Consider the following 26735-nt stretch of genomic DNA (forward strand, 5'->3'; position numbering starts at 1 on the left):
GAAGGTGCTCAGATGATTTGGGACATATGCTTTTTTAATATATATGTGCGTCAGTCATGATCCTTGACAATTTCCTGACGTCTTGCTAATTAGGTGTTAGGTCATCACTCTTGTCAGTGGGGAAAACTTAACCAGCACAAGGATGGCTTTGCTGAATACCTGTTCAGGGGAGACGTCACTGAATTGTTCTTTGGGGACAGTACTTAGACCGAGGAGTACCTTAAGGACGTGTGACTTCCATCTGGGGAACTCACACCTGGCAATGAGTGCAGCTTTGAGGAACCAATAGGTTTTTTCTGTCATGCCATTGGAGTCTAGGTTATAGGTGGTAGTGTGGTGAATGTTTGACCCTGTAAGTTGGCCAGGGCAGTTCAAAATTCTAAATTGAATGCTGCCCTCTGTATGATGACATGTAATCACAGAAGTCAAAATTATTGACCAGCCATCGAGAAATGCTTCTGCACAGTCACTAAATGGTGCTTCTGCCATTGTATGGATTTTTTTGTTGCTGTGAAGATGAATCAGAACTAACTGGATGGTGGTAAGGGTTACACTATAATTATGTTCATGTGATGATATCTAAATCATTGTTGAAATTGTGGGAATTTTCTGATGCAAGCTTCTGTATATCAGGAAATTTTGCTTTTTTTGGCACCTGAGGCATGGTTTGTCCTATTTTCTTATATCTTTTAATGTCCCTTTTCATCCAAGGCCAAATGAATTTCTGTGTTACTAACTTGGATACCGTTCCTCCATGGATGTGAGAGTCCGCGATGAGGTCAAAGACTTTTTGCTTTTTTTCTTTATGGAAGGATCTTGGTACCAGGGGTAGGGACATCCAGAGCTGGTATGGCAGAGGATAGTTCAGTACATGGTTCTGAAAGGGACATCTATCCACCATAGACTTGTGATCAAGGTGTGGTATTCTTTTGTTTCTGTATCTACAAATTGGGTATCAGCATATTTGTCATAATTTTTCTCTAGTTGGATTCCACTGACTTATATTCTGGACAGGGCATCTTCTACAGGGTTTTTCTTACCAAGTGTATATTGAATGGTGCATGTGAATCTGTTGGTGGCTGAGAAATGTCATTTCTGTCAGACAGAGTATACATCTTAATTTATGGTTAGGACATGGTATAGTAGGTGTCTGAAAAGTCTGGTGTTCAAATGCATAGCAAAACGTTTGCTGGTGTTAGTTTCCTGCTGAAAAAAACTGAATGATTGAATAGTTCCAATGATTGATTGTTCAGTGACTGCTCCTGGTGCAATGTTGCCTGCATCCTTTGTGAGGGTGAGTTTGACCATGAGGGTGAGTTTGACCAGAGTCCCAGCTGAGAGGTGTTTAAACTGAGGGGATCACTGAACTGGGCCTTGGTTTTTCCAATTTGGCAAATCAAGGATAATAATTCACCATTCCTATTATTTACAATTAGGTTCTCTGGAGGCAAGCAGTGATACTTGGTGTAGAGGGAGTGGAGACTGTTGGGTCATCATTGTCTTGATGTGATGATGCACACCGTGCTTTGCAGGGATGCCAGAAATCTGTATGGTTTTGACCAGAAGACATCAGGAAAGTCTTATATGTCTGTGGGTGTTAACAAAGATATGGGTGTTTGTTTGGGGCCTGCAGTTGGGGAATCTGTCTGGAAAAAATCCAGGTCCAGGAGACAGCAGCACACAACATGTACGACAAGCCCATAGTGTCTAAGGGAGTCTGCACAGAGCAGAGAATTTGGACTTCTACAATGATGAAATCCCACCTGTATCTTCCTCCTGTAAGTATCTGTACAATGCTTCATGACTTCCGTTGACTGCTCCTAGGTGCATCTTGGTATTTTTGAGTAGCATCGATCTTCCTCTAATGTAGCAGTGTGGACTTGCAGGCACCAATGTCTGCCAAGTACCTGCTGCTGGAGGCATGGTCAGCAATGTAGAATCTAGTGGAGAGGACATCCAAGGGGTTGTAGCAGTCACTGTTATTTTCTTGGGTGACTGCCTTGCAGGAAACAAGGTTGTAGTTCTAGACCACCTTCCAGAATTTATGGCTGTATACACAGAGCACTGGTGAGCAGAGCATGCTTTCCATTATAACCTGAATGGACACGTCGGTATGGCGTTGGCTTGCATCTTGCTGTCTTGGTTCTGGTCGACATCTCCTCTGGCTTCACAGATAAAATGAGAGGAGTGTTTCAAGGCCTTGGGGGCTCCAACAACCCACCAACTTTTTTATTAGTTCCACCATGGACATCCCCTTAGCAATGGGGATAATGTCTTGTATGTTTGTTGGCAGGAATAGTAGCCGCATTTCCCTCACAAAGGTGACTTTCTTCAGTTTTCCGTCTGCACTGAGCTATGGCAATGTCAGGATGGACTTGAGTTCATCATAGGATGTCCTTGCCATTCTGCCCTAAAGGAGTGTGGCCATCAAGAACTGGCATAGGTTTTCATGTGCATGCAATGCAGGGGAAGAGGACATAATCTACTGTCTTGGTATAGCTCACGACATTTTGGAGGTGGAATTTTATTTCTCCTCTCCAGAAGCAGACAGATAGTTCAGTCAATAAGAAAGGAGGCAGGTGGAGATTAATTGTATATGCAACTACCATTTCACACATGGTCATCTTGTGGTATTTTTTCCTTACAAGATCATCTCACTTGCAGTAGGCATGGCCATACTTAACCAGTTAATTGCCTGGGTTGATGCAAAACCCTTGCTGAGTCTACTGAGATATTGGAGTACAACCTTGTGCTCTCTCAAGATAGGGAGCCAAAGCTCAAATGGCATATTCGCTCTTTTGTTGGTATTTAGTCCATTAGTCACCATGGGATACACAAGAACCTTGCCGTCTGCCAGGTCACTCCAAGAGGTCACGAGTGTAAGGAAAACGTACACAAAGGAGTTCTTGTGTTAACTGATTTATTCATGGGATATAACCTGTTTGATGTGCCATACAGGTGTACATGTAGTTACAAGATGAGTGTGTGGCTGAGGCCCAATATCAGTTGATTCCCTTCGCCTTATTATAAGCATGTGCCAGAATGATGCTCTGTGATTTACTGCTGAACAGGCAGTTAAACCTGGGTTTGGCAGCCAAGCTCATAGCTTACACAATTCTTAATAGCACTGTTCATGAGACAGTTTGCTTATGTAAATAGAGAGAAAAAACCATAAATCTATATAAACAAATAAATAAAAAATCTAATGACTACATATATATATATATATATATATATATATATATATATATATATATATATATATATATATATATTTAAGCCTGATCCGTCTGCACTTGGGTAGGGTGTTGAGCTGAGGCTCTTGCGAGCCATTAGGCCCTTTCAGCACCCAGTGTTTACACTTTGTTTGGCCATGTGCTGTAAGGCCGTTCCTTGCTTACCTTCTTCAAGCCTTGCAACCTGGAGGCAGAGCCCATGCCTCCACTGTATTTGCGCTGCAAGCGCTGAGGAATCGGAAGGGTGCAACACCATGAGGGAAGACTTGCCTATTCTACCATGGAGAGTGCTTCTATTAAGTGCCATGGAGTGACCCGTGTTTGTCCACAGTTAACCGCATCCTCGTTCAAGGGTTAGAGGGGCCCATAATGGGTGTCAGGAGGTGACGTCGTACCCACGAACTTTTGGCTGGCAAGGCAACACTCTACCAAATGAGCTGATGAGAGGAAGCACTCCATGGTAGGGTTGGCAAACCTTCCTTCCTGGTGTTGCACCATTCCGATTCCTCAGCGTTTGCAGCACAAATACAGTAGAGGCGTGGGCTCACCACCTCCAGGTCGCAAGGCTTGAAGAAGGGAAGCAAGGAACGGCCTTACAGCACATAGCCAACCTAAATGTAAACACTGGGCGCTGAATGGGTCTAATGGCTTGCAAGAACCTCGGCTCGACTTCCTACCCAAGTGCCGACGGATCGGTCTTAAATACGGGGAAATGTAAATTGACTTTCAAGTCAACTTTTTAAAATTGAAAGCTAATTTTTTTTTATTTGAAATCCAGTTTTTTTAAATTGAAGGTAAACATTTTTAATTTGAACTTCAACTTTTTTAATTTGCAAGTCAACTTTTTAATATGAAAGTCAACTTTTTTCATTTGAAGTTCAATTTCTTTAATATGAAAGTCAACTTTTTTAATATCAGTTCAATTTTTTAATATGAAAGTCAACTTTTTTAAAATGAAGTTCAATTATTTTAATATGAAAGTCAACTTTTTTAAAATGAAGTTAAATTTTTTTAATGTGAGGGTGAAAAAGTGTAGTTATCAATCTGGCTGGATAATAATTTAAATGAGAGGATTTAGGAGGGTTTTGTAAATGATATCTGCCTCCCAGTGCCCTTATGGTATGTTCGTGTCTTATGATGGCTGATTCCAAACTCTTCGTGTATGGAGAGGCATTTTAGTTTTCTGTAAAAGAAAACTATTATGTCTGTACGTCCGCACTTTTTCTGTCCGCCCTCAGATCTCAAAAACTACTGAGGACAGAGGGCTGAAAATTGGTATGTTGATCATCCACCCTCAAATCATCAAACATACCAAATTGCAGCCCTCTAGCCTCAATAGTTTTTATTGTATTTAAGGTTAAATTTAGCCATAATCGTGTCTTGCAACGATATAGGACAGGCCACCACTGGGCCGTGGTTAAAGTTTCATGGGCCATGGCTCATACAGCATTATACAGAGACCACTGAAAGATTGGTGTAATTTTGGCGGCCTTGATTATATGCCGTGCAGAAAACTCGATTGCGCCGAAGAAACTTTGGCGCATTTTTTACTTGTTGAAGTAGTAAAGACGACTCACTTCAAAGATCTGGCTATAGCATGGGCAACCCACTATTTCCCCATTTAGCCAGCCTCTACATGGAATTCTTTAAAACAAAAATTTTGATTTTGATGAAACCAAGGGCATGATTTGGCCAGTGTCATTGCTGGCATTTTTACATTCTGTTATGGTTACTGGGGAGATACATTTTTCTCAACGAACTAAATCCACTAGTTCGTAATATATAATTCGAAACCGATGGGAAAAAATGAAAAATGAGAAGTTTTAGGTATATTAATAATAATGGAATCATCGAGTACAGTTTCAGTAAAGATGGAAGTAGTTTGCAAACCTCTTCTCAGAAAACTAAGAATCTGCACCCAATGCTACTCAGATAGAGAATTAGATACCATCCATATACAACTCGCCAAGCACGCCTACCCCATGTATGTAATCGAACGAGCCATCTTCTTCTTCATTTTAATGTGCTTTTTCCCATTTTTCTTATGGGGTAAGCACGATGCCTTCTTTTGAAGGACTTTGATTTGGCGTTGGGGTAGGCCATAGCCTTGATAGGCTGCCCTGCCTGACATCGCTTAGACCCCGGTGGCACATGTGTATATGTATCATGCCAAATCCCCAGCTCCCTTTCTCCCAGCAGCGAGGAGACGTGAGCGGTTAGGCCGACAGTTCGAGGCATGTGAGGCGTCTGTTATGTTTTTAGAAGATGTTGGAGTGGTTTTGTTTGTGTGTGTATTAGTCTGTAACACCCATTTGCTTTCAGCAAACCTATCCATTGATTACGTACATAATCCCGGGTGTCTACACGGATAGCAAAATGTCCGCCCCTCTGACCGGTCGGCTGTGGATTTGAACCCGCGACACAGACTTCTTATGAAGTCCGAGTCTGCTGCTCTACCGACCGAGCCATTGAGGCTCTTGTAATTGAACGAGCCATCAACAAAGTCAATAAAACATTTTCGAAGCCATGAGGATAATGACAAAAGGGGTTTTCCCAACAAAAGAAAACTCCAAGACAGAGAAGGTGTTAAGAACGTGACTGAGACATTGAACCTTAAAACACTGGGAGTCCTTTTATTAATCTTTATCAAACTAAAAGTAAAATTAATACAAAGTTCCCAAAATTCCACCAAGAGATTGTGAAAATATTTATGCAGAACAAACTGGCAGATCGCTATCAAAGAGATTAGCATAATATAAAAGATCTGTTAGTTGTGGACTAAAAAATTTGGGAAATGTGGACATCGCATTAATTGGGATGAGTCATCATTACTATTTAAAAGTGCCTGCCCATACAGGAGGAAGATTCTGGAGTCAGCCATGACAAGGCAAACAGGTAACATGAACTTGTCAGAGGGGCACTAGACCAACCGCCATATAACATCACTTAAATTAATCACTGGTCAACCTAGTAATCCAAGGATAATTGAAGGGTTACTATATATATATATATATATATATATATATATATATATATATATATATATATATATATATATATATATATATATATATATATATATATATATATATATATATATATATATACACACACATATATATATATATATATATATATATATATATATATATATATATATATATATATATATAAAAATATATAAACTGAATCACGAAAATATGGGACGTGATGAATAAATAAATAAAGACAAAATCCCACGAAGGGAAGAGAAACAATGGAGTGCTGCAAGGCCTTTCGACTTATTGTCCTTTACTTAGAAGACTATAAGTCAAAAGGCCTTGCAGCACTCCACTGTTTCTCTTTCCTTCATGGATTTTGTCTTTATTTATTTACTCATCACGTTCCATATTTTCGTGATTCAGTTATGCCTATATATATATATATATATATATATATATATATATATATATATATATATATATATATATATATATATATATATATATATATATACATACAGTAACCCTTCAATTATCCAGACTAATAGAGCCAAGGGTCTGTTGGATAATGGCAAAAACCGGATAAGGGTGAGTAAAAGAATCCAGGGGTGTTCAAGGGGATCTCCATACCCTTCCTCACCTAACCTTGCCAATACCACATAACTGTAAACACTCATTATGCTTATAAACAACACCCATCACGCTTTAAACTGAACTCTTTATGCAAAATGCTATTATCTACCTTTTTTTCCCTGTTTTTTCTTATCAAAATATACTGCATGAATACACTTTAAAAAATGTAACCCCTTCTTCTCTCTTGCAAATGACACAGTTCAGTAGGTAGGTAGCCTACATGTATTTACCCACAGCCTACCATGGTTTTATGACCATTAATGTGTTTTAAACAGGAACTTTATAATCAGTTGTTACCATTTTGTGTGACCATATCCAAGATACAAAATGTATGTCTGAACTATTAACCTAGGCTAGCACTCAGTATCCATTTGCTCAAGTCAAATAGGTGCTTATCAAGATACAAAATGTATGTCTGAACTATTAACCTAGGCTAGGTGTTACACTCACAGTATCCATTTGCTCAAGTCAAATAGACTGTTACAGCTGTATCCAAGATACAAAATGTATGTCTGAACTATTAACCTAGGCTAGGTGTTACACTCACAGTATCCATTTGCTCAAGTCAAATAGACTGTTACAGCTGTATCTATAAAATGGATGTCTGTGTGTGTGTGTATGTACCACAATTAATATGAAATGCACTGAGCAATTTCAACCAAACTTGGAACACATACGACTTACTATCTAGAAATCAGCACGGGGTGTGGTAAGACATTACTAGCACCAAAGGACACCTAAGAGGGGGTTTCCTGAAACGGGGGTGGTTCTGACTGTGAAATAGGGCTGGTTATGCCCATAGACTTAGTACTTTACAAATTTATCATACCTAATTTTGGTATACATATGACTTACTATATGGAAAAGAATACCATGGGGGCAAGACATCAAATGGCACTAAATGGGGTGGGGGTTGGGAAGGGGGGTGAGAGAGAGAGAGAGAGAGAGAGAGAGAGAGAGAGAGAGAGAGAGAGAGAGAGAGAGAGAGAGAGAGAGAGGAAGTGATTGCGAGAGTAGAGGAGGTATTAGGAAGAGAGAGAGAGAGAGAGAGAGAGAGAGAGAGAGAGAGAGAGAGAGAGAGAGAGAGAGAGAGAGTTTATCAATCTTCATTTAGTGTTATCCCAGGCAGCGCCGGGTTGGTCAGCTAATTTGTGATAAAGGTAAAGGTAATGGAACTGATATTTTACTTACTATATCCAATTATACTGTATTATTATCATAGTTTATCATAAAAAAACGAGCATCCACCATTTGCACTGAAGTAATGTTTACATTCTCAGAATCAGCTGATTGACCCTATTAGCAAGAGAATTAGGAGAATAATTTTTTTAACTGATAAGCAAACAAATGTATTACTGGAATTATCATTATTATTTTTATGCATAAAAGTAAAACTTGTATATAGAGGTAAACTAACATACTCTTGTTAAAGTAAAATCTCTCAAAATCCCAAAACAGCTGTTTCCAGATTAATTTGTTTACATCATACTCAATGTTTATGTTAGTTCTTCGTTCAGTGGCTGTTAATTATAAGAGATGGTTATAAACCGTTACATAAGCCACAAGTTTGGTACTCTTGTTTGAAAGCCTAACCCTGTACAATCTACCGAAATTGAAATTATCTGCACGGGCATAACCTAGGACACTGTGATCTACAGAAAATGAAATTAGTTCAGTAAGTAAAGACTATTTCTATTTTTTACCTTCATTTATTCAGCAAGATGAGGAAAAGAGGTTAGCCAATGTTCTCTTGGCTATCAAAAACGCAACTCGCATGATACACGCAATATGGATAATTTGAAATTGTTTAGGGGGCGGAATTTTAAAGGTCGCATGATTTGAGAGATCTAATGATACATGAGTATATATGGCACATTTCGTTTATTTTACTCATTGTGCCCAGTCATGGAAACTTTGTTAGTGCAGAATACCCTGTGTTTGCATCTTTAGTGCATATGGCATTTCTCGATGATGACTGTCCAAAGCAAATTCAGTGTAAGAACACTACCAAAAAGGAGTTGATAATTTTCTGTTTTATTGGAATTAATAATGATATTTCATTTCACCGCATAATATCACTAAACCTTTACTTGTGTGCCTACGTGTGTGTGTTTACGTCTACATGTGTCTTTTCATCAATGTTGATGTTACCGCCTCTACACTGTGTGCACTTGTGAGTGGGTGTGTTTCTTAGTGCAATATCATGGTTGCATTTTATTTTTCTGTAAAAGAAAACTATTGTGCCAGATTTGTCTGTCCATCCGCATTTTTTCTGTCTGCACTTTTTCTGTCCACCCTCAGATCTTTAAAACTACTGAGGCTAGAGGGCTGTAAATTGGTATGTTGATCATCCACCCTCCAATCATCAAACTTATCAAATTGCAGCCCTCTAGCCTCAGTAGTTTTTATTTTATTTAAGGTTAAAGTTAGACATAATTGTGCGTCTGGCAACGATATAGGACAGGCCACCACCGGGCCGTGGTTAAAGTTCCATGGACCGTGGCTCGTACAGCATTATACCAAGACCACTGAAAGACATATCTGTTTTCGGTGGCCTTGATTATACGCTGTACAGAAATCTCGATTGCTCCAAAGAAACTTCGGCGCATTTTTTACTTGTTTATTTTTTGCTCTGCTTAATTTACTGTACAGTATTTCATCACAAGTTTAGTTGAATCTAAATATCATTATCACAACAGTACACGATAGAATATTTTACCACTGATGATTTCATATTTTACTCTCTCTCTCTCTCTCTCTCTCTCTCTCTCTCTCTCTCTCTCTCTCTCTCTCTCTCTCTCTCTCTCTCTCTCTGTGTAAAGTATCTTTTTTTTTTCTCTGTGCTTGATGTATTTCATTACAAGTTACAGGATAGTAGTCTACATATCCTTTAATAAAATTTAATGTGGAAAACCATATGCATAACAACACAAAACAAAACAAGCTCTAGCAAGTTCACCAACGCCACCAAAAGTGTGGGTGCATACATATGTACCCTATGCAAACGATTGTAAAAAATAAAATATGAGAAAATACAGTAACAATATAAATGAGAATTAGCGTACAATATAAATAAAAACCAATAAGTACTGTATAACAACACGAAGCAAAACAAACTCTAGCAAGTCAGATGTCTACCTAAACCTCTTCATCCATTCAACACTGAATCCTCACCCTCTCCCAGCCAGGGAAACTGCTCCTCAGCTCCATCCACCTTCTAAAACAACCTTTTCTCTCAGTGAGTTCCTCTACAGAGCCTTAATGCCCCTCCATTCCTATGGTGCCAAGCCATCTGAACACCCCCTCCCCCCACCAGACCATCTAGGCCTCCCCAACTCCCAAAAGCCTTTTCTCATTCTGTTTATGGCCTCCCAGTGTGACCAACTTTTCCCAAGCTGCTTTTCTTTTCAAATTTTTGAAATTCTGTTTATGAGTGTAATATAGTGTGACCAACATTTAATGTACCACAAGAAAACTGCACCACAGGAGAGGGTTTTTTAAGGAAATTCAAATTCATTTTTACATATACCATCTAACTCTATACACTTTTCAAGGGTGTTTCCACCTCTGCAACCCTTCTTTGTAGAAGTCCCCATGTTGAAACTGTCCAGGTGTTTTGGGAACAGGAAAAATGTCAGGACTATAAGATAATGCCCACCTGAATTTCCGTTCTGGATGAATGTGTGGTCCAAAATTCTGATAATACGAATGACTTCAGTTTTTGCAAAACACCTTTGTAGTAGTTCCTGGTGATTGTTTTTGTCCTTCAAGGAAATCAATCAAAATTACTCCTTTGGAGTCCCAAAACACTATATAACCTATCGCCACTTTGAACTTCACTGGTGCAGCTGAACCTCTTGGTAACCATTGCTTTGATTGAATTTACTTTCTATATTGATGGATCAAGTTTCATCTCCAGTAACAATCCGGTCAAAAACTCTGATTCATTTGATTCAATCTTCGTTAAAACTGCAAGAGAAAGTTCAGCTCTTTGATGCAGTTGGTCTTCGCGCAACGCTTTATAACGTGCTGAAATATAAACCAAGATTTTCATTTAAAATTGAAAATATATCCCCGTTTCATTAGCTATCATATATAGTAATCCGACGATCTTCATCCACTAGATTCTGCATTCTTTCATTTTTTGCAGTCGATGGTCTTCCTCTCTTGAGTTGTCTTTGAGGTCCTCCTGACCATCCTTAAATCGATCCAATCATAAACAACTGATTTAGATGGAGAAGAATCTCCATAAACTTGTTGCAAAGAATAATTTTTCCTGGTTTCCAATCAAGAGAACTTGATGATAATCTCAAAATTTTTATTTTCCATGAGTTCAACACACAGACAGATATTACATTTAAATTTATTTATATATCTATATGATCACTACATCACAGATAATTGTTTATATATATTGTTTCATAATACATATAACAATTTTTCCTGGAACTTTTTGATATATATATATATATATACATATATATATATATATACATATATATATATATATATATATATATATATATATATATATATATATGTCTGTGTGTGTGCATTATGTATTATCTATACATAATGTATATATATATATATATATATATATATATATATATATATATATATATATACATGTATATATATATATATATATATATATATATATATATATATATATATATATATATATATATATATATATACACGTGTGTATGTATAAATATACTTTTTCATACAAATCACTATTTGCTATTATATGTTAGTGAATACTGTAGAAGTGTATAAATAAATTAAATATGGCTCATGATGAGGCAACAAAAATTATGGAAACTTTGAGAATGAAGGCAGCAAAAATAAAAAATAAAGATAACAGCTACAGTGAAAATTATTATGTATTAAAACCAATAATATAAACTTACAATCTCTTATAATTATGCAATATTGTAAGTAATTTTACCTTCGAATTGTGCAACAACCCGTAGTAACTCTTCAAATCTTAAATCAGAGCCAATACAAAATTTCAGCGTCTATATTTTGCGACGATTTGCCTTGAATTATAATTAGTGAAAAAAATGTAAAATCATTATTAATTAGCATTTCTATGGTTCACAGCCTCACTACTTACCAAGCGTTCAATATATCTACATACACAGGATAGTGCCAATGCTTTTAAAGGTAACTAGAAAAGATGATCAATATTACAGATGATGTTTTTGTTAGCAAAATAACAATAACAGTATTATTTCATTATGGTGATGACAACTTGCAAACATCAATTATAAGTAAGCGACATAATGAACAATAATGAAAGTGATAAAGATTAACAGAGAAGGATATTTCTCCCTACTCTTACTTGAATTTAAACAAGATACTCCTTGAGTCCAATACAAACGAAAAGAGAAGCCTCGTATTGTGTAAACAAAAGCAAGTTGCAACAACTCTCAATGCCAGCTCTCTCTCTCTCTCTCTCTCTCTCTCTCTCTCTCTCTCTCTCTCTTTATATATATTATATATATATATATATATATATATATATATATATATATATATATATATATATATATAATATATAGATATATATATATATAATATATATATATATATATATATATATATATATATATATATATATATATATATATATATATATATATATATATAATATGATAAAGATGATAAAGGCAGAAGCCTAATATACGGAGACAAAGGTCAGACGGAAAGGCACACGAACAATCAACAGCATCTATTGTGGCCGAAGGCGTTTCGCAATAATCCACTGCAATCTGAAGGCTGGAGTGACATATAATTTTGTTTAATAAAAAGGTACGTCACTACATAAAGTACAAAGACAAAAACACATCACTTTTTAGCCATGTACTGGGTAGGTTTGTTTTAAGGCTTTTAAGAAATGTATTTTTATCTTTGTAATTGTATGTACTGACGTTCCTTTTATTAAAGAAATTATATTTGTCATTGCAGCCTTGAGAATGCAATGGATTATTGCGAAACGCCTTTGGCCACCATAAATGTTGACTGTTCGTGTGTTCTATATATATATATATATATATATATATATATATATATATATATATATATATATATATATATATATATATATATATATATATATATATATATACTGTATACACACACACACACACACACACACTCCGGGACATGAGATTTATATGAGCGAATGTATCAAGGGTAAACACTGAAAGAAAGAAGTTTTCGTACTCTCAGTGTTAGAAAAACAATAACAAAGCAACAGCCTTGCTTGGAATATCTTCAAATGTATTGAAGTTTTACCCCAACATTGTGTTGCTTTTCAGTATTTACTTTCGGCAACTCGTTACTGGTGCGCATTCACGCTCCCAAAGACGAACATACAAGGAGGCGAGTCTTCTTGACGCTTGCGACAGGAACTCTCTGACTCAAAATGTAGCCACCGAAGATCATTGTAAAAACGCTCTTTCACATGAATAAGGATCCTCTCTCTTCCTCTCTATGAGGCCTCGCAGGGCAAGTTATATCGTGTTCAACTCACAACTAATTTCATTCCACTACGCCTAAATAAATTTTGTATTTGGCTGCTAATCAACTGTTGTCGGTCACAGATGGGTGGAAAAGGCAGGGAGAGAGAGAAAGAAACAACAAACACAAGCAGTCAGCATTCCGCTTAAATACAATATATACACACTCTCTCTCTCTCTCTCTCTCTCTCTCTCTCTCTCTCTCTCTCTCTCTCTCTCATTCTCACACACACATACATACATACATACAAACTCACACACACAGGTTCCAACTAAAAAATTTGTTAAAAAATACAGTAAAGCACTAGTGTTTTCAGTGGTACATAATTATTTATCGTAGCGTTCAAAATATATTGCATTAGAGAGAGAGAGAGAGAGAGAGAGAGAGAGAGAGTAACGTGTCCTAAAATTAAAATAAAAGAGAGAATAAAGGACAAAGAGACACACCGAAATCTCCAAGACAAAGCGAGAGAGATATCGAAATACCCTCCTCCACTTGCATGGCGCGGGACATGGCGAGATACAATAAACTAAAGAATAAACGGGAAAAAGAAATCTTAGACAGAGGAGATACAAATACTGATTAGTCTTCAGTGCATGTTCTCTTGTCTTCCCCTCTCATCTTTATCCGCGTTCCTTCCTATTCCTCCTCTTTAATCTTCTTCGTTTTCGTGCGTTTCCTTTTACATCTCTCTCTCTCTCTCTCTCTCTCTCTCTCTCTCTCTCTCTCTCTCCTGCTGCGCTTCTTTTCTTTGCAAATTAATTAGTTTCCCTGTTTATGCAATGGGTACCCTCCAAGCTTGGATTACATTCTCGCTCACAACAAGTGTGATATGATAGGGAGTATAATTTCGTTAAGCACCAACAGACCCGTAATAATCATAATGAGTAATATTATTACTATTACTACTATTTTGGAAGATGCTGTTATCGATGAGGACAATGACATTCTTGTTGAAGTTATCACTAAATAAATAAATGGAGAATAATAATAATAATAATAATAATAATAATAATAATAATAATAATAATAATAATAATAATAATAATAATAAAAACTGGGGCGCAGAAATAAATCCACAAATATTTACAGGATTATCTATAACAGTTTTCTCCACTTAGATCATATTGCTTTTTCAGCATTATAATCATAATGCGGAGGAACGTTTCTCTTGACTATGCGTTTTTTAAGCATATTATTATTATTATTATTATTATTATTATTATTATAGAACCAAGAAGAAGTAATACTTAATGAAATTATGTCATTATGTATAACAAGCGTATGTAATGCAAGAGAGGTTCCTCGGTTTGCAGCTGGTTCAGAATGGCCAGCCCCATGCAAGCCAGCAGGCCCTTACCCAAACTCGGTCGGCTACTGGTGTAAGGTGTCAAAGAGGACTAAAGGCCTGATGCGGAACTCTGGTCTCGGTGCAACCAACAACACGGCATCTCAGGTTGTGCAGCATTCAAATCAATGACAATTAACCACTTTGTCACTTTTTCACGCGTGACTTTCTTCTATATACAAATTTTAAGCCTAAAATATCTTATAATACCGAATTCACTATGCCTCGGAGTAACTTACGCCCAAAGGAAATTATAAATGATAAATGCTTCTGCTCCGATATTAAGCGATATTTGTGGCTTAATGTTTATATGTTGCAGTGGTTCTCAACCTTTTCGGCCCATGCACCTTGTGTCTGAATGTCATCCCGGGACCCCTCCGTCCCATTTCCAAAATTGTCTGCTTCAAAAGGTGCATTCCAAATGATATGCAACAAAATACTAACACAAACACACAAGTAGCGGAGACAAAAGCCCAGCGTGACCTCTAAGTAGCGGAGACCAATGCACACTGCATTTTGCGTGGTCCTAGAGCCAGATTGAGCCTGCCAATCTGTGGTCACAATTCCCCCTCTGAAATCCCCTGGTTGAGAACCACTGATATATATTGATATATATATATATATATATATATATATATATATATATATATATATATATATAGATATATATATATATATATATATATATATATATATATATATATATATATATATATATATATATATATATATATATATATATATATATATATATATATGTATATACATACATATATATATGTACAAACACACACACATATATATATATATATGTATATATATATATATATATATATATATATATATATATATATATATATATATATATATATATATATATATATATATATATATATATATATATATATATATATATAAAGAATTAGTAATTTCTTTTGTGTTCAATAGGAACATTATATATCAAGTCTTACTCGTTCATTTTTTTACCTGTGGATCGCGAGGTTTTTTTCCACTGCACAGTTCCCCATCAACCCGCCTCAACACCCCTCCCCGGCACCTACGCATCGCTCGCCGGTATATTTCTTGAAGTGCACTCAAGTGCTAATGGAGTGGGAGCAGAAGACGGAGCCGAGAGACAGAGAGGAAGAAGGAGGGAGACAAAGGGGGGAGGGGCCTTGAGAAATTCTCCTTTATGAATTTTTTCTCTGTTTAATGCTCTCAGCTAATGATGATCCCCCGAAGGTTTTGGGTTTCTTAATTGACTCCGCCATTTTTACCAAGTTGTTTTTCCTTCTTGTCATAACTGCTCTTTCTCTCTTTCCTCTCCTCCTCCTTCATAATCAGTGTTGTGGTGCCAAATGTTGAGAAAACGGTCATATCCCGTAAGGAAGGTCTTAATGAAAATATGTAGGAAGAAACGAATGAACAAACTACCGGAGAAAGATTACTAGAATCTTTAAACCCAATGTCCTGAATTGAGTTAATTAAATTCATTGAACGCATTTTGACTGCAAGCAGCCAAGATTGTTTTTCATACTAATCCGAACTGCAGACCTCTATTAATAGTTTTTCACGCTGATGATGATCCTCCTAAAATAAAATAAAAACAAATAAGATTTTTGTTAATTCCACATATTGTAATTCTAGAAAACTCTTAGGGGTTTCTACCCTCAATAAACTGTTCAAGATGCATAGTTCAATTACTTTTTTGTAATTCCTTTATGATCCAGAGCACCAGAAGAACACGGAGGCTCCCCGTGCAAATTCCTACGTTCTACTTTTGAAAGTTAGGTGTTTAATTTAAAAATTTATATATTATATATATATATATATATATATATATATATATATATATATATATATATATATATATATATATATATATATATATATATATATATATATATATATAGCTAGACAGATAGATAGATAAACATAATAACATTATTCATTTGAGCACCGGGAGGCAAATTTCATTCAACAAGCGCAATAATAGACCATAATCAGCTACTTTAACCAGAATGCTATCAAAATTATCCTGACTGTTATATTTCCCACTCAGACAAATTCAGTCTGATTCTCTTATAGTTTAATTGCTTTACTGCCATCTACTCCTTAGCACTCTGGAGTCTCCATTGGTATCTTCAATGTTGTTCATAAAGAAATGAAAATGGAAGGTATCCGAAAACTTTACCCCATGTCATTTCAGTGCATTTGACAACAGTCGTTTAGATAGAGAATGGGCTTGGCTGGGCATCCTTTTCCGGGGTACTCCCGCTCTTTTTAATGTTTCATGAGGTGAACAGAAATTTACGTTCCATATACAGTACTTCCAGTCCCCTGTGCCTTCACCCGTTTAATTAACTATCCCTATGGACTGTAAATCATTCCGAGGTAGATGAATGCACAACCTCCTCAAAAGTTACACTAAGGTCAAGCATAACAAGATACCGCATTTGCTCTCAACCGTTATTTCCATTCGATCATTGACAACAGAGCGTACAGCAGTACTGCTCATTGTGATTCAGTTCATGAAGACGTTAGAGCGTTCTCAAGTTTGTTTCTGTTAGTTCTGGAACACACCACAGCAAGGTGACCTATCTGGATAAATTCGTGAAAAAGATTAATTATCGGACGGCATATAATTCAGCCTTCAGGTGACTGTAGGTGATGCTAAATTCCTAATTATTAATCCTTATACTCCCTAGGATAGTCACACTGATCAAATACTACAAGATCTTGGGTGAGTTACAAAGGCATCTTAATGCTACTCCATAAAAACAGTTTTTTACTGAACTTAAGCACTTCCCTTATAATCATTCTTCAAACAAGCGTTACGTCACTCTTGCCCCGCTCCTCTTATACATATATACCAAAGAGAACTACTACATCTACAGTGCCAGCCTTGACTACTGCATTACATCTCACAACCTCCATAAACTCGTTGTGAACTGTAATGTTTGGTACAATCTTGCAACAGCGCTTGATCGCATCCTGTTGCAGGTTACATTCAATACACTCTACCTTTGAGCTGGAAACCCTCTTCCCCCCTAAGTTAACGACCACCTGCTAGTCTGCAGGACTATATTACCCACCAGAGAGCAATGGCCTTGTTCAGGACATCCAAAATTAATTTGCAGCCAATAATTTAACCAGCAACTGCTATAATTTGTAACAACCGTAACTGGAGAAATAACCAACAAAGGAGAGATCTAAGCATTTTTTTTCCAATACAATAGCTGCATTGCCTCATAAGTTAGAAACACTTTTAGGCTGCGACTTGGTAATTCTATTATCTACCATGTTGGAATGACCTGGTTAAGAACGCGTACTCACACTCTCAGAAAATTTTTCAAGTAAAAGCAAAACGCGAATACTTTGGAGTTACACAGAGAGTGGATAATCATTCCAGTCTTTTCAGTTCCCCTACTTCAAGCAGTCATGCTGTATTGAGCAAATATAACCAATGGGAATGAATCATCAGTGATCCAGTTTGGCTACTACCTCGAGAATGACAACATAGATTCCTGACCTATGCCCATGTCGTCTGAGTGACAACAAAATCTAGAGTCTGTCTTATCTTTGACGTCTGTCTGATGATGTTCTGTCTTTTGTGATTGTTATATTTATGCCCCTCACCGCTGGTATTCTTTTCCCGCAACACAGTCCACTAAACGTACTTGAGCTCTGTCTGTCTGTCTGTCTGTCTGTCTGTCTGTCTGTCTGTCTGTCTGTCTGTCTGTCTGTCTGTCTGTCTGTCTGTCTGTCTGTCTGTCTAGGAAATTCTACAGGTAAGGTTCGACTATTAAAGGCGGGTTTCTTGTTTAATCCTATGTGAATTTTATATAACGTATAAGTCTTGTAGCTTTCAATTATCAATTATCTAACCTATTCCGATGTCTGTTTACATTAACGAAAAGACTAGTCCTCATAGCTCAAAATATTTTTTTTCCTCTAACCTCACCTAATCAATCAAGCGAAGGTCTAAGTCTGAATATTTGGAGTGTCGACTTCACCAGGATAAGAGATGGTGTTTAACTACTCTTGAAAACCAGCTTATAGCGTTGCACGTACAAAAGATTCTATACTCTACCATCACAAGTCAATTGGAAATAACGAATCTACCAAAGGGCCACTGCAAATCCTGGTAATTTAAGATCTGTTCTCAAGCAAGTGTTCCATTTGATCCGCCCACATAGTGTCGACTCACGTGCAAGATAACTTTGACTGCAACAGAACGACGCCAAGACCCCTCTCATCAAAGGACCAACAAGGTCATCACAATCTCTAATCCTTCCAAAGTCGTTATTTTCCAACTATATAATCTACAGTATATAAATACCCTAATTCTCACCTACATTTTTTAACATATTCACTAGTGACAAGGATGAATTGGAGTCAGCCAAAATATAGACTTTTTCTGTGATCGTTCCGTTGTATGGACTTTTAATTTAATAGAACGTCATTCGATTGCAGTGAAAAAATATTAATATTTCATATCCTTTATATTTTTAAAATGTGACAATACTTTGCAACCCTTATGTTCAGAGCTGGGAAAAGCTACAATCGAACACTTGTAACCAATCACCCGGGGCAATTCTTATTATAAGAATGGTGGTAATACTGACGTATATTTATATCAGGATCATTCAGTCAATCATCAGTTCATCCCAACCTTCTAATCTCTTCTTTTCTCTTCTCTTCCTCTTTTCGCTTTACTTTCTCTCGAAAGCCACTAATTCTCTAAACGTCCACTAGCTCTCTCTCTCTCTCTCTCTCTCTCTCTCTCTCTCTCTCTCTCTCTCTCTCTCTCTCTCTCTCTCTTTCTGTGTGTGTGTGTGCTACCGTCCCTACTTGCTCTCCCTGGCGCTCTCTTTACTTTACGCCCTGCTTCTTTAAACCACTAAATTCCAGACCTCGTCCCTCCACTATCTACTATGATTTTCCGTAGTGTGTTACTAAACCTTGGATTTATCTCTCTCTCTCTCTCTCTCTCTCTCTCTCTCTCTCTCTCTCTCTCTCTCTCTCTTGCAACGATTATATTTCACTTTATTTTTTGTTTCGACTATTCCAGAGATTCTAACTCGCCCTCTCTTTCTGTCTCGTAGCCATCGTTAGCGTCTCCTTCTGCCTCCTGAGACTCCCTCCGTCACCATCAATTTCCATCTTTATAACTTTTTGAAGGAGCAGCAGCAGGAGCTCCTATTCCACCTGGGCGGGCGTAGACCCCAAAAGTATTGTGTCCCTGAGTAACTTCGGCCCGAGACCCCATTAGTCGTTGTTCTTTTGTTCCCCTTTCGCCATTTTCCCTCCGCGGCAGAGAATTTTCTCTATATTATTGAAACTTCCTTTCTCTTCATATATTCCGCTGTTCCTGTTTAGAGCTCATCCCATAACATTTGTATTTCCAGTTATTGTTAGTTTTTGCGATTGTTATCATTACCATTTAACTGAAGGAAGAAACTGCAGTATATGGCTCGTTCACGTTTTGAACTCCATCACAATTTTTCCAACCTTCCTCCTTTTCCGCGATGATCACTTCTCAAATTTCACCAGATTTCAAAGAGAATGAAAATAGAGATACTGAAAGCCAGAATTTTATTGCTTATCCATTAGCTATAAAGGCAGCGTCACAATCACCTCGGTATGCACATCATGGCATCCTCAAGGCATCTAACTTAAGAAAAAAACAAGGGCCCAAAACCAGATATTTACGATCCCATGTGTACAATAAATGGTTTTTGTTAATGGACCAGTCAAGGAACCGGGTCTGGATTACCCACCATTGGAATATCACGAGGTCCTTACAGTTAAGGTAAGTAGCCCAAGTAATTTGGTCACTCCATTTAGAATTTCATTGTACATTATTATAATAAACCATTTCTATAATTTTCCGGTAGAAATACTGCCACACCTTTTTATAAGGAATTTGAGAAGTTAAGAGGACATTGTGGCGATAAAAAATAAAAATAGCAATATATATACATATATATAATAATAATAATAATAATAATAATTTTTGGATTAGAGTGACTAAACGAAATCGAGAATTCTGAAATTGCTTTATGTAATTATGATAGTATATGAAACAGTAAATGCACTGGATATAATTTATTCTTAAAGTGATGCAAATATTGCAATCACTGTCTATCCTATTTTCATCAAGTGCTAATGCTATATATACATATACTGTATATATATATATATATATATATATATATATATATATATATATATATATATATATATTTACATATATATATATATATATATATATATATATATATATATATATATATATATATATATATATATATATATATATATATATATATATATATAATATATGTGTGTGTGTGTGTGTGTGTGTGTATAGGCTATATATAATACATATATTGTGATTGACAAATTCACTTTATTTTAAGAATAACTTATACCCAACGTATTTACTGTTACATAAAGCAATTTCATACTTGCAGATTTCGTTTACATTCCCTCTAATGTACAAAAGAAAATAGCGACATTTTTCTGTGAAGAAAAAAATCTGTCTTCTAGCTTTTTATTTTTCGAGCTTTTTATTTTAAAAAATCGGATATGGTTCTATCCCAAAGTCTCAAATATCATTTGTCATAACCACGTCCTTAAAAAATTTGCCATAGCTTCAACGTTCTTGATTTAAGGAAACAAGAAAACCAATGAAAACAAAATCACCATTATACAAAAGTTCCTCTTATCAGAAACATTTTTATGGTAAATTTTCGTTCCCTACGACACGCATCATATTGCTTTCGATTTCTTTTTTTTGTGGGAGTCTTTTTATTGTTCTTTCTTTTTACTTTCTATTAATTTTGAACTTTCAGTTTAAACTGTTATTATACTCAACGTTCGCTTGGCCCCTGTTAATTATCTATATTGCTCTTCTAGTCTTGTCCAGTTTTGATTCAACTTGAAACCTCTCTCTCTCTCTCTCTCTCTCTCTCTCTCTCTCTCTCTCTCTCTCTCTCTCTCTCATTCCGTATATTTCTGACCAGAAATATTGTACTTTTCGGTTCACTTAATTTCATTTACCTTTAAAGCCTCCCCTTTTAGTTACACCCAGAAATATCTTACTTTTCGTGCCTTCTATCTGACTCGACTTTATTACCGTCTTTCTCACTCTCTTACTCTCTCTCTCTCTCCTAACCTACCTCCATCACTTCCCTCCTTCCTACGTTTCTCTTCTCTCTCTCTCTCTCTCTCTCTCTCTCTCTCTCTCTCTCTCTCTCTCTCTCTCTCTCTCTCTCTCTCTCTCTCTCTCTCTATATATATATATATATATATATGTATACACACATATACATATACACACACACACACATATATATATATATATATATATATATATATATATATATATATATATATATATATATATATATATAAAGCATTAAGCTAAAAACGTCCTTTAATATCCAATTCGCTCTACCTCGAAAATAATATATTTTCATATATGTTACCGGAAGGGGAATTTTTAGTTGATAATAAGTTCGTCGTCCCGTGGGCTCGAACCACGGAAGACAAGAACTCAGGACTACAGTGACGCCTTTAACCACACGGCCAACTTGTTGATAGCTCAGTGGTAACGTCGACTGGAGTTGCTGGGTCTGTGCTGTGTCGATCGCGACCCGACAGTACGAATCCATTTATCACTTATAAATTCCCTTCGGTGATAATTCTCCATCGGAGATATTCCCGAGGTAGCGTGAATTTGATATTAAGCATTAGCATTTTGTATATAAATTATTGTGATAAAAAATTCATATAAATTACACACACATGTATAAAAATATTCATATATATATACACACACACATATAGTATAATATATATATATATATATATATATATATATATATATATATATATATATATATATATATATATATATATATATATATTCTCAATCGGAATTCTATCACTTTGGTTTTTCATCCATCTAGCAAACAAGCAATGGACTGTTCTTTATCTTGCCCTGTCACCCTCTGGAGTCATATAAAAAAATATTGTGCTTACTTCTCAGTACATAACTATCAAACATTATAGCAATTATTGCTCCCTCTCTCTCTCTCTCTCTCTCTCTCTCTCTCTCTCTCTCTCTCTCTCTCTCTGAAAGCTCCTTAGCAGTCAAATTGCCATGATGATTTACATTGTCTCACTGCTTCTTCATTGCAGAATTCTGGAAGTATGTTGATGTGAATGTGTGACTATTGTGCGTGTAATTGGTTTTCTGATATTTTATTTTTATTTTACCTTTTATCAGATCGATCCGTCGTATTTGTAGTGATGATAAATTATCTTACAAATTACTAAACAAGTCATTCAAATATTGATGAGGCCAAGATAGAATAAGTTATCTTAAATTATTTATATAAAAAAATTATTCGTGAATGCTGAGGAGGTTGCGATTCCACATGCTGGTGCCGTCAGTCAACAAATTTTTTCTGATTTCTGCTTTCACGGTCATTTCGCGAAGTGCGCCTGGAACAGTCTACTCCTGAGCTATTCTTTGATCAATAATTTAGACGTTTTCCGTGAACTTTTCTCTGAGACGATGAACTTTTCTCATTTCGCCGCCCACCTTGAACGCTTCATCTCCCTTTCAATTGCTCAGATTCCATGTGCTCCTCCGTGGTGGCTGAGTGATCCGATTTAGGGGAGAACAGTTCCCTATTCTTCCTCAGCCTAGAAATCCTTTTCTTCTCGATAAATCCTTACTGCCAATCACTGAACCCTACGAGTCCATCTTAACCTTGCTTGACTACCACTTCTTTCCCGGTCTTTCCTTCGACTCCCTCCATCTGTAAACTGAACTTTTCTCCATTTATTTCACATTCTGAATAGTGAACACTTATCCCTTATTACCCTTCCCTCGAAGGAAGCTTATTTTGGCTTTCTCCTGCTTTCAAAACTCAAGCTTTCACTTCCAGGCCTTCTCCTGGAACAATTACACTTTCCATTCCAGTCTCTTTCCTTTGATACCAAACCTTATTAACTTATTCCCAGTCTTATGACTCAAAAGTACAGAATTTTCTAGAGTGAGCTCCATCCTGTAAAAACAAAAAACCAGTTTTCCAAAATTTAGTCTTAGTCTAGAAACACGGTCTCGACGATTTTTTTTTTTTTTATTGAAAACCATTCTGCAAGGATTTCACCAAAGCTTATAAATTTAACCCTAACCTAGAAAGAAGCAATTACGAATATTAATATTCTTCAGTTACTGCAGTATTGGAAACACAATCTACTATTCTGAATCTGACTTTCGCCAACACTTGTTTTCCTCCCTCTCTAGAGATATGGTACGGAATACCATAAATCTAGTCCCATTCTGCAAACGCATTTGCCTAATTTTCGAAATGTATCTCAGTTCTAGAAACACCGAATCCAACGAATCTGCAGATTAACCCTACACTATAATCCCACAATTTACAGTATTTCCTTATTTTCGCTCTTTTCTAGAAACGGTGTTGCGAGCTCCTTAAATAAAGTCCAGTTCAGCAAACACGCATACCGAATTTTATCAATTTTGCCCCATTCAGTAGAATGCAGAATCTAAACTTTCCCCTTTCACTCTCTCCTTGAACACGACTTCTATACTCAGTCTCCTTAAACAATGGATTTTTCCTTTTTATTTTTCCGGGGTGGCTATTTTCTCTCATGGTCTCTCTTTGAGCAGTGAAATTATTTCTCTCCATTAACGATGAAGCATTTTATTTTCCTCCTTTGTGAACAGTCACAATATTACTTTGCTATATTTTCTTGAACTTTTTTATCTATTTTACATCCTGAACACTGAAATATTTCTGTGTTGTCCCTCCTTGATAACTGTGTTTCTCGCTAGTATTCGTTTTTTCCGGAAAATTAATCTTTGTTTTTTTTATCACAATTTCTTCAGATGTTTTAATCTCTCTCTCTCTCTCTCTCTCTCTCTCTCTCTCTCTCTCTCTCTCTCTCTCTCTCTCTCTCTCTCTCTAATACTGACTTACTTCTTTCGCCTGTCCTCGTCAACATCTCTTACAATATATATTTGAGCAAATTAGCTCTGCTTCTGTTTCCCTTCCCTGACAACTAATTTTAATCTCCTAATTCTAATTTGTCAACTCTGACAATGTTTTGTTTTCATCACCTCACTCAACACTGGAATAGTTTCTCGCTTATAATTACTCATACTTCACTGGGGACACTGAAAATTTTCCCCCAATTCTCCTTTCCAAAATGTATGTTTTACTATTTTTTTTTTTTTTTTTACTTCTCCCGAACAACGATTTATGATTTTGGTTCATGTTGTCGTGGACAGTGATCTCATGAACGCTTGAACCCTGTTCCTCCATCGCTAACCTAATATCTCATTTCCATTCTTTGATACTGACACTTACTCATTCCTCCCTGAACATGACGTCGATGATCATATTCTTCGTAAACAAATTAATGATAATGCCTGAAAACTGGATCTCGATACTTCAAATAAACTTCTGTCTACCTCAGTCTATCAAAAACTTTCTCTTATATTACTGTCTTTCTCCTGTAGCCGAGCTAACCTTTTATCTGTATTGACTACCTATCGGAGATCTTTAATCTTGTATTCTAAAGAAGCTTCTGCCAAAAACTATATTCTCTTGTAATTTAATCCCTCTTCTTGGATAATGAATTTGAATTATTTATGATGGTCGAGCCTCTGTGTTTCTAGTTTTTCTTCTGGCAGATTAACTGTTTCTTTACTCTTTTTTTTTTCCCTGACCACGACACTAAAACTGCTCTTTGAGTAGAGCATTCGCATTTTACAGCCTGTTCTTTATTTCCGTTTCTTTCTTGCCTCAGTTTCACTGAAAACTGGGTCTTATTTTTTAAAAGAAAAGCTGCAGGCTACGTACACAATAAAAAACCACACACAAAAATTTGCAGATTAAAAATCAAAAGGTTATTTACAGTAAGTATAAACTATAAATTAATTATCAGTTCCAGCTTCCATCCTGAAAATCTACAAGATAACTGAAATTTACAAGGGTCGCTAACAACAAAAACAAGACTATACAAGGAACATGAACAAGCACATTCTTGAAATCATGGGAACGGCATGAAATGATCATAAGGACACTACAAAACAAGGAATGATAACAAACGCATATCAATAGTTATTATATGTCACATTATATGCGTGCGTACAGAGATAAATATATCTTCTTTGACACAAAAATAAAAAAAGAGAGTAAAATCATAGGCTCATAAACAAACACCCTCATGTTTTCAAGTAGACTTAGTTGAACTACAATAGTAAAGTTTAAATGTGTTCTTTTAACATTAAAGAAAGAATTAAGTAAATCCTACATAAAGATTTAATCAATACTGAAAACCTTGAAAATTCCATACATTTAAATATACATACGCACACACTCGCACAAACACACTAGTATAACATATATATATAAATTATATATATATATATATATATATATATATATATATATATATATATATATATATATATATATATATATATAATACGTCGACGCATTCCCTTCGTAAGCACGTGTATTCTAAATACGCTTGAACATAAATCATTAATGTTGTTATTGGCAATCCCCTTTCATCCATATAGCAACCCTCATCTGTCCATCACGCAGAATATCCCATTTCCCCTTTTACCCCAAACAAGGGAGACACCTAAACCGATTCAACATAATTGTTAGATTTGGACGATTCGTCGCAGGGGAATAAAATGACATTACTGTTATGTTTGGTTTGGTTTGGTCTCGATCGAGTTCCACTCTTCGAGCCCCATCCCCTCCACGCTCTCCTCTCTCTCTCTCTCTCTCTCTCTCTCTCTCTCTCTCTATTTTCGTATTAATAATCCCCCTTCTCATCTCTCTCTCTCTCTCTCTCTCCCTCCCTATCTCATCCAAAGAGCCTTCTGTTATAGGAAAACAAATTAAATGAACAAATGAATTACTCATTTTCGCAATGCGATATGAC

The sequence above is a fragment of the Macrobrachium rosenbergii genome, chromosome 44 (assembly GCF_040412425.1).
Source record: "Macrobrachium rosenbergii isolate ZJJX-2024 chromosome 44, ASM4041242v1, whole genome shotgun sequence".
NCBI classification, from domain to species: domain Eukaryota; kingdom Metazoa; phylum Arthropoda; class Malacostraca; order Decapoda; family Palaemonidae; genus Macrobrachium; species Macrobrachium rosenbergii.